We start from the raw sequence: 12,762 nt of genomic DNA, 5'->3' as shown, positions 1-12,762 counted from the left end.
ACACACACTCCTTGGATCTGCCGGTGAAAGTAACCTTGCCTGGTTTGGAGACTTAAAGACTGCTGCTCGTGTGATGTGGCCTGCCCACCTTGGTAGGGGGTGGGGAGGAGGTTGAGAGTCGGGGTGGGGAGTGGGGGCTGCAGACCCCTCCCCTCCCCCTCCCCCACAGCACCAGTCACTGCTCCTACACCCCACTTTGCAAACTGCTGGATCCACTTCTGCACATTGGAGACTGCACACCCAGCCACACACTAATTTCTTAGACTCTTCTACTGGGAGATGAGTTTCGTGAAGCATAGCAATATCAGTCTTCCATTTTTAAAGAAAAGATAATCTTTTCTTCTTTTAACAGGGCTGTTAACATTCCAAGATACACACTTAATAGGACTGGCCCTTCCCAGTGACTTTATCTTCTATGTTCAGCATTGTATATAGCTGGTAATTTGCCAGTTTCCTTAAATCAAATGTACAACATACATGTGTATACTGCTATAGTTTGAAATATTGACATACTCCCATATATTTATACGGTTTATCCAAGTATAATTTTTGTAAGGGTTTGAAGATTTTTAACTACTAAAAGTGGTAGTAAATATTTCAAAATAGCAGGAGCCTGGTAGATTTACATCTGCTTCACTACATAATCTCCTCCCAGCCCTGGTCCCCCTTTAAACTTCTGTATATTTAGGCAAGCAGAACTACCAAGACCCCATGCAGTAAAGCCCCCTGTAACTCCCACTACTGTTACAGCACTGACAGGGGCAGTGTAAGAGTCTTTCATATTCACAGTTTCACAGAAGTTTAGGGCTGGAAGGGACCTCGTGAATCATCAGGTCCAGCCCTCTGCTTTCTCAACTTGATCTGCAGGGGGCAGGTTAAAGGTGGTAAAGTAGTTCATTCATTCTCCCTGGCTTTAGGTCTTGGCCTCTCTGCTCAGACTGCCATGTGCAAATTGACGTGATCACTTTTTGTAACACAGACACACGTCCCCTAGGAGTTGAGACCAATGATTCATTTCTATTGGGCCTTTGCAGGCTGTCAGAATGGTATTAACTTTTGATCACTCTGAGTTAGACCAGATCTAAAGTGATGATATAGAGGTGAAAGACCTCCCTATCCCATTACCAGTCCCTTAAGCCTTTCAGTGCCCCAAGTTAAATATCTCATCTTACCAAGTAAGATCATCTTTAAAGATACAGTTGGTATCTGTCTTCTAACAGATTCTGTATACATACTCTGTACACAAAAGTAAAATATGTGTTTACATAAAATATTACATTTTACATTGATATTTATGTTCAAGCAAGCACAATTTTAAATATAAAGAATACACGTGTACTGTATGTGTATAGTACATTGACAAGATTTATATAAACATTACACTACTAAGATAAATGTACAGATGTTCTCAGCTGTATATAAAAAGATTCTAAGATTAGCAGTAAACAGTATTATATTGTCATTTTACTTAGTCAATAAAAAGTATCGACATTAACTAAACAGTTTAGTGAGTGAAGTCAAATAAATTCCCTTATCAATGAATAAGTGTATTTTCTTCTTAGTTTGTGAGAAATGCAAACATCAGCATGGGGTCACGTCAGTTTTTAATTTGAATATTTTAATTAGGGCTATGTTTTTTCAGATTTTGTGCCTGGCTTTCATTTATCTCTTCAGTGGGAGCTTCAGACATGTGGAGCTGCAAATTTGATCATTTGGAAACAGGTTTGCAAAGAAGCCTCAGTATAGGATTCCAGTCTGGTTCATCATTAACGCACAAGCAAAAGCATTAGTGAATGGAGACTAACTAGGTGGAGATCTAGCTTGGAGGTCATTTATGGCCATAAAAATCAGGGTAAATTTCAGATGCTATTTTAGAAAATTTGGACAGTACATGCTAAAAGCCCATGGGCCTGTTCAACTAACTTCTTGCACTACATTTTAAGCTATTTTTATTTCAATTTATGTATAGCTAATTACATTTTTCTTTTAAAAGCCATTTTAATGGGTTTCATAAAAATATGCAAATATAAGAAACTTAAATACCTAACCTCCTACAGACTCCCAATGAGAAGTCCTAACATGTTCCCACTATGGGGCAGGTACCAGTGGATTCATGTACATGTGAATTCTCTAAGTCAGGGATGTCAGACTTATCTGGGCTCACTAGATCAGATGAGTAGCATGGGACAGGTTCATGACCTGCATGAATTCTGTGAGGCTGGCACCATGGGGCAGACTGGGCCCATGGAGTCCCCCAAACACACGGCACTTGCTCTGACTAGCCCATGCAGCATCTGCTCTGAGATTCACGTAGCACGTGGATCTGGCGTGCATAGAGTGGGGTCTGTGAGGGTGCCATGTGAAGCACAGGTCCCGGAGTGGGTGGCTTGTGTGGCATGTATCCTGGTCTCTGCGTGAGGGGCCGATCTGGCACCAGTCTGGCGTGCGTATCAGCTCAAGACCCAGGGCCAGCACAGGAGCCAGATCATGCAACTCCATGGATCAGATCCAGTCTGGTATCATTGATACCTCTGTTCTAAACCCATCCAATCATCTCCTCTGCCTGCTTAAGATCAGTTCACACTCAGCCCTCTATGGACTACTGTGCAGGAGATTTCTGCGGAGCTGAGACACAAGGATTATTCTTTCTCCTGGTTTGTTGGTACAGTAGGAATTCAGCTGTTCCAGTGGAAGGGGAGATACCCACAGGGAAGAGGTCAAAATGTATGTTACAGTTCCTGTGAGTGAAGCTACCTTCTTCACTGTGTGAAAATGCCTGACAACTGAAAACCTATGCAAACTTAGAGCGATTGCATGTGCTTTGCCTGTGGGTGAGCATTCCAGAAGAAAGCTTTTGCCTTTTGTAACTAACTACATCTACCAAAGTGTTTACATCCTCTTACGCCCCACCCCCTGGAACAATTACATCCTCCTATAATTAAAAACTTTCTCTGCTCTTTTCAAAGCCCTCACATTAGGCAGAAAGATGCTTAGATATTATTTCAAGTATTCACAGGCTAGTACTACATGTCAAAACACATTGTGATTTAAGTGGGTAACTACTTTTAATGCTTGCTTGCTTTTTTCTAACTACAGTAAAAATATTACTCACAGGAGGTTGACATCCTTCAAACTTAATATTCACTTTGATAATTGTGCAGGTGATCACTTAAAGAAGATATCTGAAGTGGTATCTGTGCCCCACCCATTTCACTTCCAGCCATGCAGCATGCACGATGGGAAAGATCTGAGAGAAATGGCAGAATTTCTCCCAGCTGAAGATGAAGAATGTTGCCAAGGCTGAGAGACACCTGCTTTATGCTTTCCATTTGCTGTTGGTACCTTTGAAAGCAGTTGTGTTCTGTGACCACATGCGAGTTACCTCAAATCTCAAAGCTAGAATGTGTATAATTAGGATGACATTTTCAAAAGTTCTCAGTGTTAGCATCACTATGCCCTCACTAAAGCCACTGTAACTTTTACCATCACTTTCAACAGGAGTGAAGTTAAGCCAGTTCTGAACACTTGAAAAATCCCACCCTTACTTTCTTTGGCTCCAGTCCTACTGGTCTCTGAATGGGATTGGGGCATGCCCATTCCAGTTTTGAAAAAAAAAAGAACTTGATTTGTAAATAAAGATAGTAATACATATTACACTGGTAGTCGACAAATATTTCTGAAAAGAAATAACTTTAAATAATGCGTGGCTTTATCCAGTGCTAGAGATTTAGCTTATTAGAACTAGGAAAGGAGGATAATGGGTGGACAGGGAGCAATTTTATTATTTTTATCTGGGGTGGGGGAGGTGGTAACATTCGCAATGTGCTAGCCAGTTTCCAAAGATAAAGTAAGGCACAATCCTTGGGTAAAGAATGGCATTTAAAAATATTTAGGCATACATACTATAATCACACTCTTATAGTGTTGGCTTAATTCTGTTTTCAAGATTTAAAAATTTGTCCAAAGTAGAACCTGAACAAAATATTGAGTTAGATTATAACTTATTACCTCTAGCATACTTTGGGAGTAACTGCATTTTAGGCAGTAGTCACACCAATATAAATGAGTGAGATGAGAGTTCCAGTGATTCCCCTAATCTACTCCAAAAGAGACCACTCAGGAAGGAAATCATCACATGCTACAACAATCTAAAAGAAAAAAATCCACACATCTTCCCTAATATTATACAATGGATACAAAGAGACTACGAAAAAATGTCTACAACATCCATTCAACATAAAAAAAAGAAATGCAATGAATTACTCCAGGAACAGCTTTCCCAGCCACAAAACAACCATCAGAGGAACAGCACCAACACCGTAAAACATTCCAACCACAGACTTGATGAAATTGAAAGCAACAACCAACCCTCAACTACCATCAATCTCTTCACGCACACACAAAACTGAAAAATCTGTCTTTTCTAAAGGCCTAAATTTCTGTCCAGAAAAATACCCTAATAAAATACTTCAATGCGGAGAACTAGAAGAATTCTTTTGATACCTCCGCCTCAAGGAATATTTCCACAATCCAACAACTCCAACAACAACTCGTCCTCTGACAACATTGAGGAAAAGATCAACCCCCAAAACCCCCCAAAACCCATCATATTGGACACCTCACAGTAGACAAAACTCTAACCTTGACCTCTATATTGACTGCTTCAGGGAAAGAATGAACAATGAAATAATCAAGAACACACGTCATCATAACAACCTCTCCCTATCAGAGAATGGCCATAGAATCTCTCAGATCTAACCACCACATAGTAATAAAACCAGCAGATAAAGGAGGAGCCATAGTCATCCTTAACCATGAAGACTACATAAAGAAACCAACACACAGCTCTCTGACACCAACTACTACAAAGAACTACAGGAAGATCCTACTCCCCTTTTCACCTTGAGACTAAAAAATACCGTCAAATCATTTCCATCAGAACTACAAAAAACTACAAACCTTGATCCTCCCACTACCTAACACAGGGACTTTTTAAATGCTCCCTAAAATCCACGAACAAGGGAACCCTGGCAGACCTATCATATCCAACCATGGAATCCTAACTGAGGAAATATCAGGTTTTATCGAATCAATCCTAAAACTGCTTCTCACCCACAGAGCGAGTTTTGTCCAAGACGCTACTGTAATTTCCCGTGACGTTTGTGTAATTTCCCATGACATTCGCTTGAATGCTTTGCCTTTTCAGGCCAATTGGACACAGCTGCCTCCTTTCGGGTCAGCAGCTTGCCCTCTAGAGATTCCCAAAAAGGTCCCCAGGGGTTCTCGCCTGCCACATCTTGTTGTTAAGGATTATTGCTGGGAGGAAGTTCTCTAATCCTGCCTCTCCTGGTTTCCTCTTCAGTCTCTTACTTAGGTCTTTGTCTCGGGGCTCCACCTCTCCTACAGTCCACCTTGCACCAACCACCGATGATGTTAATCCTTGGCTAAGGCTAAAGCAAAGTCAAGCAGCTATGGCTGGGCCTCAGCCCTTATCTAATCTCAGTTCCAGTAAGGATGGTGTACCATCCTTATTCAGGCCTCATGTCGGCCTAACTTGTTATTGTGTTACCCCCGGGTGTCTTCCCTCAGGGCAATCTCTTTCTCCCCAGGATGCACTCATGTCTTTAGTATCACTTCCTTTTTTCTCTCTCCGCAGGCTCACCACTGTCCCAGTCTCTATCAGCTTCGTCTGGGATCCATGGCTTCAAGAGAGATATGTATCCTAGCTCCTCTAAGCTAGCCTTAGCTGGCCATCCCAACCCTCAGGGTTGCCAGCACTTGCCCCTGCCAGGGCACTCATTTGCTTCCTGCCACTCTGGGCTCTCAGAAGGCCTCCCTTCCGGTCCTCCTTGAATGTGGGTTGGTGGGGATTTTATCCATCTCTCCAAAGGTCAGCCGACAAACCGGTGTCGGCACACATCTACAAAGCGTGCCCATGTTGGTGCAGGGAAGTGCGTCTGATCTCCTGCAGTGTCTTGCAGCTGCTGCTTTTCTCTCCGCTCCTGCACTGGTGCATCTTGTCTTTGGGCGGAGCCATCTCTGCCACCACGCCTTTGATTCAGCCACATTCTGTGGTTGCCGCTTTTCCCTCTTCTCTGGCATCAGAGCTAAGTTTTGTCTCATGGTAGCATCTCTGCCACAGCTACTTTTTACAAAAACTTAAAAACCCAGACCACCTTCCCAGCAACACCCTCCTAGTCAGCATGGATGTGACCAGCTTATATACCAACATCCCACACCAGGATGGCATCCAAGACTGCCTTATACACCTACAAGAGCAAGATGACAACTCAGAGTACAGACCCAAAGATATTACTGACCTTATACACTTCATCTTCACACAAAACAATTTCACTTTTAATAGCCAACACTTCCTCCAGATCATGGGCAAAATGGCCCCACAGTATGCCAATCTTTTTATAAGCCACCTGGAAGAAGAATTCCTCAGGGGCTGCACCATCAAACCCTTGCTATACTTAAAATATACTGATGACATCTTCATCATTTGGACTGAAAACCTGCATTCTCTGATTGAGTTCCATCAGAAATTCAACAATTATCACCCCTCCACCTGACTATCTCTTGAATACTCCAGCACCAACATCCCCTTTTTAGACATGATGATCAGTATCTAGAATGGTAAAATACTGACTTTGTTATATAAGAAACCCACAGACCAACATACATATCTGCACAGAACCAGCAATCACCCTAAACACACCAAGAAGCTGTGATATACAGCCAAACCCTCAGATACCACCAAATTTGCACTGAGGAGAACACCTAGGATTACCACCCTACAAATCCTTAAAAGGTTTTCACTCAACAAGAACACTCCTCCAGAGATGCACGTTTGAAAGAGCCACGCAGCTACCACATGAAGAATTGCTGCAGTACAGAAGGAAAACCCCCACGAATTGCACACCGCTGGTTATGACATATCACCCCCCCCCAAACCTATACAGAAAATCCTCAAACAATTGCAACCCATACTAGAAGGAGATCCAATTCTTAAAGAGATCTTCCTAGAACCACCCATCCTAGCCTTCAAATAAGCACCAAACCTTGCTAACCTCATCATCGGAAGCAAACTTCCTATGGCCCAAAACACACTGAATGGATCCAGACCGTGCCATGACATGAAATGCAAAATCTGCCAACATATCTCCACCACCCCCACAATTACTACTCCCCACAACAGAACCATCAGCATTCCTGGATCTTACAGCTGAACCTCCAGAAATGTAATGTATTTTATCCAATGCACCAAATGCCCTGATGGACAATACACAGGAAAGACCAAACAACAACTGTGTACCAGAATGAATGCACACCAGAAATCTATTAAAGACAAGAATACCCAGTTACCTGTGGAGGGCACATTTCTCACAAGAAATCACTCTCTCTCCAAGCTTTCAGTTCTAATCCTCAAAGGGAATTTACAAAACACTTTTCACAGACAAGACTATGAACTTCACTTCATCAACCTCCTGGATACAAAAAAATAATGGACTAAATATAGACATTGAATTTATGACACATTATAACCTGTCTGACAGCTGACTCCCCAGGTACCTCTCCATTATTAACCTGCTACTTTCACCCCTCCCTCTCCTCCCCCAGCCTGTATCTCACCCACTGACTCCTCAATTTACATTTTCACTGACTGGTTTTCTTGCATGCAGACCAGCCTTCCATCCAGGAAGAGCACACACCAACTGCAGATGCTTCCTCAGCCTGATGAAGGGTTTTTAAACCCAATAGCTTGCTAAGAAAATTTTTTCCACCTATTTAGTTGGTCTAATAAAAGCTATCAGATTCACCCAAAGAACCTTGTCTGCCTATGTCCTTAGACCAACACTTCTACAACCTACATCCCAGTTATTCCCCTTTACATTCATGTACCAAGAACTCATCATGTCCCTCCTACATGGTTGATAGCTTTGCTGTTTCCACATCACTGCACCTTTCCCCACTTGAGGCAACTCTGTGTTGTTCAACCTGTCCACGGAGGTATGAGAATAATGACTGGTTAGGCCAAGGGGGAGAAATAAGCGGGCTTGAAACAAAGTTGGGAATATCCAGTATGAATGTGACACTTATGATAGCTGCATAAGCAATATGGTTTATGATCCTATAGTTCTTTCTTAAACTCAATTACACTAATTCCACTGGGAGTTTCCACATAAGACTGCAGGACTAGGGCATAGAGAAGGAGCATGCAAATCAGTTTTCCCTAAGAAATTGAAACTTCTAAAATGATTCAAGAAAAAATATATTACTGGACAAATGAGTTTCCCTTTAGAATCTGCATTTACTTTTATAGAAAACAAATTAAGATTAACTGGTCTGAATAAAGAGGGACTGTTGTTAACCTTACAAATATTAGCACTTTTTGCATCAATTCTCCTTGAAGATTAGCATTAAGACTTAAAGGGTGCATGGAATATTTTGTGGACTGATAAGGCTTGGAAATATCTTCCTGCTTCTTCTCCCAGAGATTTAAGAGAGATTTTTGTAGAGCTATTCCTGTGGAGTTGAGATAAATTGGAATGCCAAGTATGATCTGGAGCACTTTATCAGACAATAAAAATCTTGGCCCAAATAACTGGCTAATACCAGATACTAGTCCAGTAAAACATCAATTACTTTTGAGTTTCCAAGATAGAAACCAGGAATGTTTTGTTATGAACACTTCTTGCACCGCTGAAATATATTTAAAGCAACATTACATCAATATGCATACTTACGCAAAAACTGTCATTTAAGCTTTACTTATTCAGCTACACAGATACTACTATTGTTATGCTGAAAGGTTCTAAGTTAAGGGGAAAGCTCACATTTTCGCCCTGGTTTATATGCCTCCTGATTGTCACAGACAAATGCTTGGCCAGAAATACAAAAAAAAAAAAAAAATTCTGTAACCAGCATTGATCACTGGACAGCTTAATCAAAGGCCTTTGTCATAGTCCTTCATGTTCCTGAGATATTTTTCTGATTATGGGTAGTAGAGACATGAAATTCTAAGGCAAAAAAGAAAAGAAAACTCCAAATTAATCGTTTTAAAGTTGCAAAAACAAAAAAAACAAACACCCCCTCCCACCCAAAACCTGCTTTTGTCGTCCCCAGTGTTAGCCCCTGCATCTTTAATATGACACAGTTCTTGGCTCTTCATTTGGGATGTAAAATTGCAGGGACAGCTAGTTTCATGGTACTTCACTTTTGTTGTGGTCACAAAAGATGGAACAGAGAACATTCTCAGGAGATGCAGAGTTTGATTCTCTCCTTAGGTTGTTTGCATGCTTTCTGTTCCTCATCTTTCTAAACATGGAAGAATTTTTTTTCACTGGTGTGGGCAGCCGTGAACATGACGTTATTATAGTAGGTTACATGATCTGGGACCCTATGGGTGTGTCTGCACATTGCTGTATGGCGACATTGCTACGGCACCATGCTTTAGTCCTTTTGGAAGGACTAAAGCATGGTGCAGTACAGGGAGTTACTGCACTGTGTGCGTGGCACACAGTTAAATTTCACCTCTACGTCACCACAGCAGTACATTATACCTGGGGAGAGTGCCACTATGGCAACGTAGCTGGCAATCACGTGTAGATACACATGATCATTAACGTCACTATAGCATGCTGTATGGTGATGTAGCATGTCACTACGTCACCATAGGGTGATGTGTAGATACGACCTATGATACTTTAGTTTACACTTCAGAACAGTGGAGCCAACCTTTTTGGCAGCAAATTAGCCACAAGTCCTCCCTGAGGGTCACTCTGATCCCTTTCTTCTGCTCAATTTGCTACTTTGGTTTCCCCTTCCTGCCCTATGGTCTGTGACTGATCTTCTGCTCTGCTTTCTTCTCCTTGTCTTATCTATTGATTTCCTGCCTGTCCCCTTCCCAATTCACCACATGCCACACACACAGAGGCTGTCTGTGCCACTTGTGGCACTCATGCTGCAGGTGGACCACTCCTGCTTTAGGATATTCCGAAAAATTCAGAGTTTTAAACTAAACGAGACCAGACAGTTGCTGCTGCTGTTGCTATCTGCGGAGTAGGTTTGTGTTGAGTCCCCAAACTCTTCATGCATCTGTCCTTCCTGCCCTTTACTTCCTTCCTCCACACTGCCTGTGGGAAATCAATTGTTTTGATAAATGCCTCCCTCAACCTGATTCCTGACATCTTCACTATTGGTCAGTCTTGTGAGTCAGTCAGATATTTATATTTTTATAAGGGGTTATTAAAATGCATGCAAAAGGAGGAAGAGAGGAAGAAGAGATTGGTAGTATTATCCAGAAAATTAATAATGTTTGACAAACCTGACTACAGAGGCCTATCGAATTATATATTTTCTGTTGGATTTTTGAGTCCTCCTACAGAAATTCATAGAAGGGGCTATCTACATAACTAGAAGAAAAGTTTTCATTTCCTGTTAAAATTGACAGAACCTTTACATAACAAGTAGATTGTCTATAATGCAGCATTACAAGAGCCTGTTCCTACCCCCACCAAAGTTCAAGGCAAAAGTCTCAATGACTTCAATGGGAACCAGATGAGGCTGTTAAATAAGTACCCCTCTGAACAGATGGAAAGGGTCTTCTTGAATTTGCTGATTCAGTGTGCCATCCCTATAGGGAGAAGTATGATTAATCTCTGTCTTCTCTAACTTTTCTTGTGTTCCGTTTAATTTGATCTAATCCTATGCCAGAATAATGCTCTAACCTTATGCATGCCAAATTGTTCAGTGCAGAAAGATCTCCATTTGAATTTTTTTTCCCTTATAGGATGTAAAGATTTTTCCTAACTAGTTTTCTTTGTAAGCTGTTAGGTTCTGTTCAGCTTGGTCATTGCTGCTGCTTATTTTTTTAAGTAATGAAAAAGAAGAGATAATGTTCCCATTGTCTGTATGAGGGCTAGAAAGGCTTCACTTCCTCTTAATAACACAGGGCAGGAGAGATCCAAGGGCTCCATTGATTAGGCACAATAGGACTGTTCTTACAGTACTTTTCATGGCAGTTATGCAGTCAGCTATTAACCAGAGTGATGAAAGGGCCAAAGATGGGAAATGGAGAACCTGCAGAATCATGAATAAAACCTGTCACTGTTAGGAAACTAGTAGGATCATCAAGCTGTAATCAGTGAGGGACAGGTTGGACTGTCAGGAGCTGAAATATTTAAATCCTAGGGACAAACAAGATACAAGCTGAATGAGTTTATATTTCAAGCTTCTGTAAAGGATGACCTGTTTTGTTTTATGAAAAGAATCATTACAGTGAGTGGGGGAAGAGGGGAAGCATCATTTTAACTATTTATTATCTCTCCTTTATACAACCTACAACTTCTTTGGTAGAAAATAATAATGAGGTCTCTTTTGAAATACAGCAGCTGAGTGACTGTCCTCCCTACAACCTGTGCCTGACCCATCTCTGATCACATGGTCTTTCTGAGAGTAGCCTCTGGCCTTTGCACATTCCTTCCAGTCGCACTGCTAGCAATCAGTCCTAACTAAAACATAAATATAAGGCCTACCACATTGGTTATTCTGCATGTTAATCTGGGCAGACACAGTGTATTCATGTGCTCCAAGATGAAAATTAATTTTCCAGTTAGAGTATGAACACAAAGCCAAATTCTGATCTCACTTAACACATGCAAATCCAGATCCACTTCACTGAAACCAATAGAGATGCTCTGGATTTACACTGGTATAACTGACTGCAGAATTTGCCCCAAGGCTTCTATTCTTTATTCAAGTCACAGCTTTTGTTACCTAATTTCCTTTCTTTCATTCTCTGAGGCAAAATTATCAGCTAATTCACAAGTCCTTTCCTTTCCCTTTCCTTTATCTTCAGGCTCTGTCAAAAATCATCAGTAATGGTTTTAAAACACACAGACTAATTATATTAGAAAACCTTTGATCTTTTTGCTTGGTAAAACTACTGTCACTACTGCTCTTCACTTGAAAAAATGGGAAATCATGGGAAAGGTATCTAAGGAGGTAAGCACCGTATGTCATGGGTTTTCCCCATGCTGTCAGTCCTCTTGTAAGGTATTTTTTTTAACAGCTGAATCTCTAAGATAACTCTTTTTTGAGTCAGGTAACTTAGTATAAATTAATCAATTTTGAAGTTATTAGTGCCAATTTTTCCAAAAGTGGCTTTTCAGTTTGCACCTGCAGTTTTATTGCATGCACAAATCTGAATTTGTGTGGCTAATGTTAGATGCATGTACAAACTGAGCACATCAGTATCTTTCTGAAATTTGGCACGTGCAACATTTGATTATTTATTTTTAGGTGCAGTTTGACCATGTCAAATTTATTTTGCTCTTGCCCAGTGCCAAACATGCTCCTGCCATTTCATAGTAATAAATAACCATGAAGCACTAGCCAGTAAGAGCAGGGAAGAAAAAATTCTTTATTGCTGAAAAATGTTGTCTTTTGCAGTCCTGATTTTTTCTTAGTCAAGAATGGACAATTCAGGAAGAAAGAAAAATTAGAGCCAGAAAAAGATTTCAAAACTAATATTATAAAAAACATTAATCTGATTATCAGCAGGATGCTACAGTTGTACATCCAACAGGAAGCTATATTGTGGACTCCTGGTTGTTAGTTTTCTGAAAGAGAAAATCCACTCAGATGGTAAATTACTATAATTTCTGTCATATTTAATCTATCTAAAGCAGTAAATAATAATAACAGTTATAGTTGTAATAATGTATTATGGTACTCCCACCAAGAAAAAGCACTTAC

This window comes from Alligator sinensis, unplaced genomic scaffold (genome assembly GCF_000455745.1).
Source record: "Alligator sinensis unplaced genomic scaffold, ASM45574v1 scaffold240_1, whole genome shotgun sequence".
Taxonomy (NCBI): Eukaryota; Metazoa; Chordata; order Crocodylia; family Alligatoridae; genus Alligator; species Alligator sinensis.
This window is presented reverse-complemented; position numbering follows the sequence as displayed.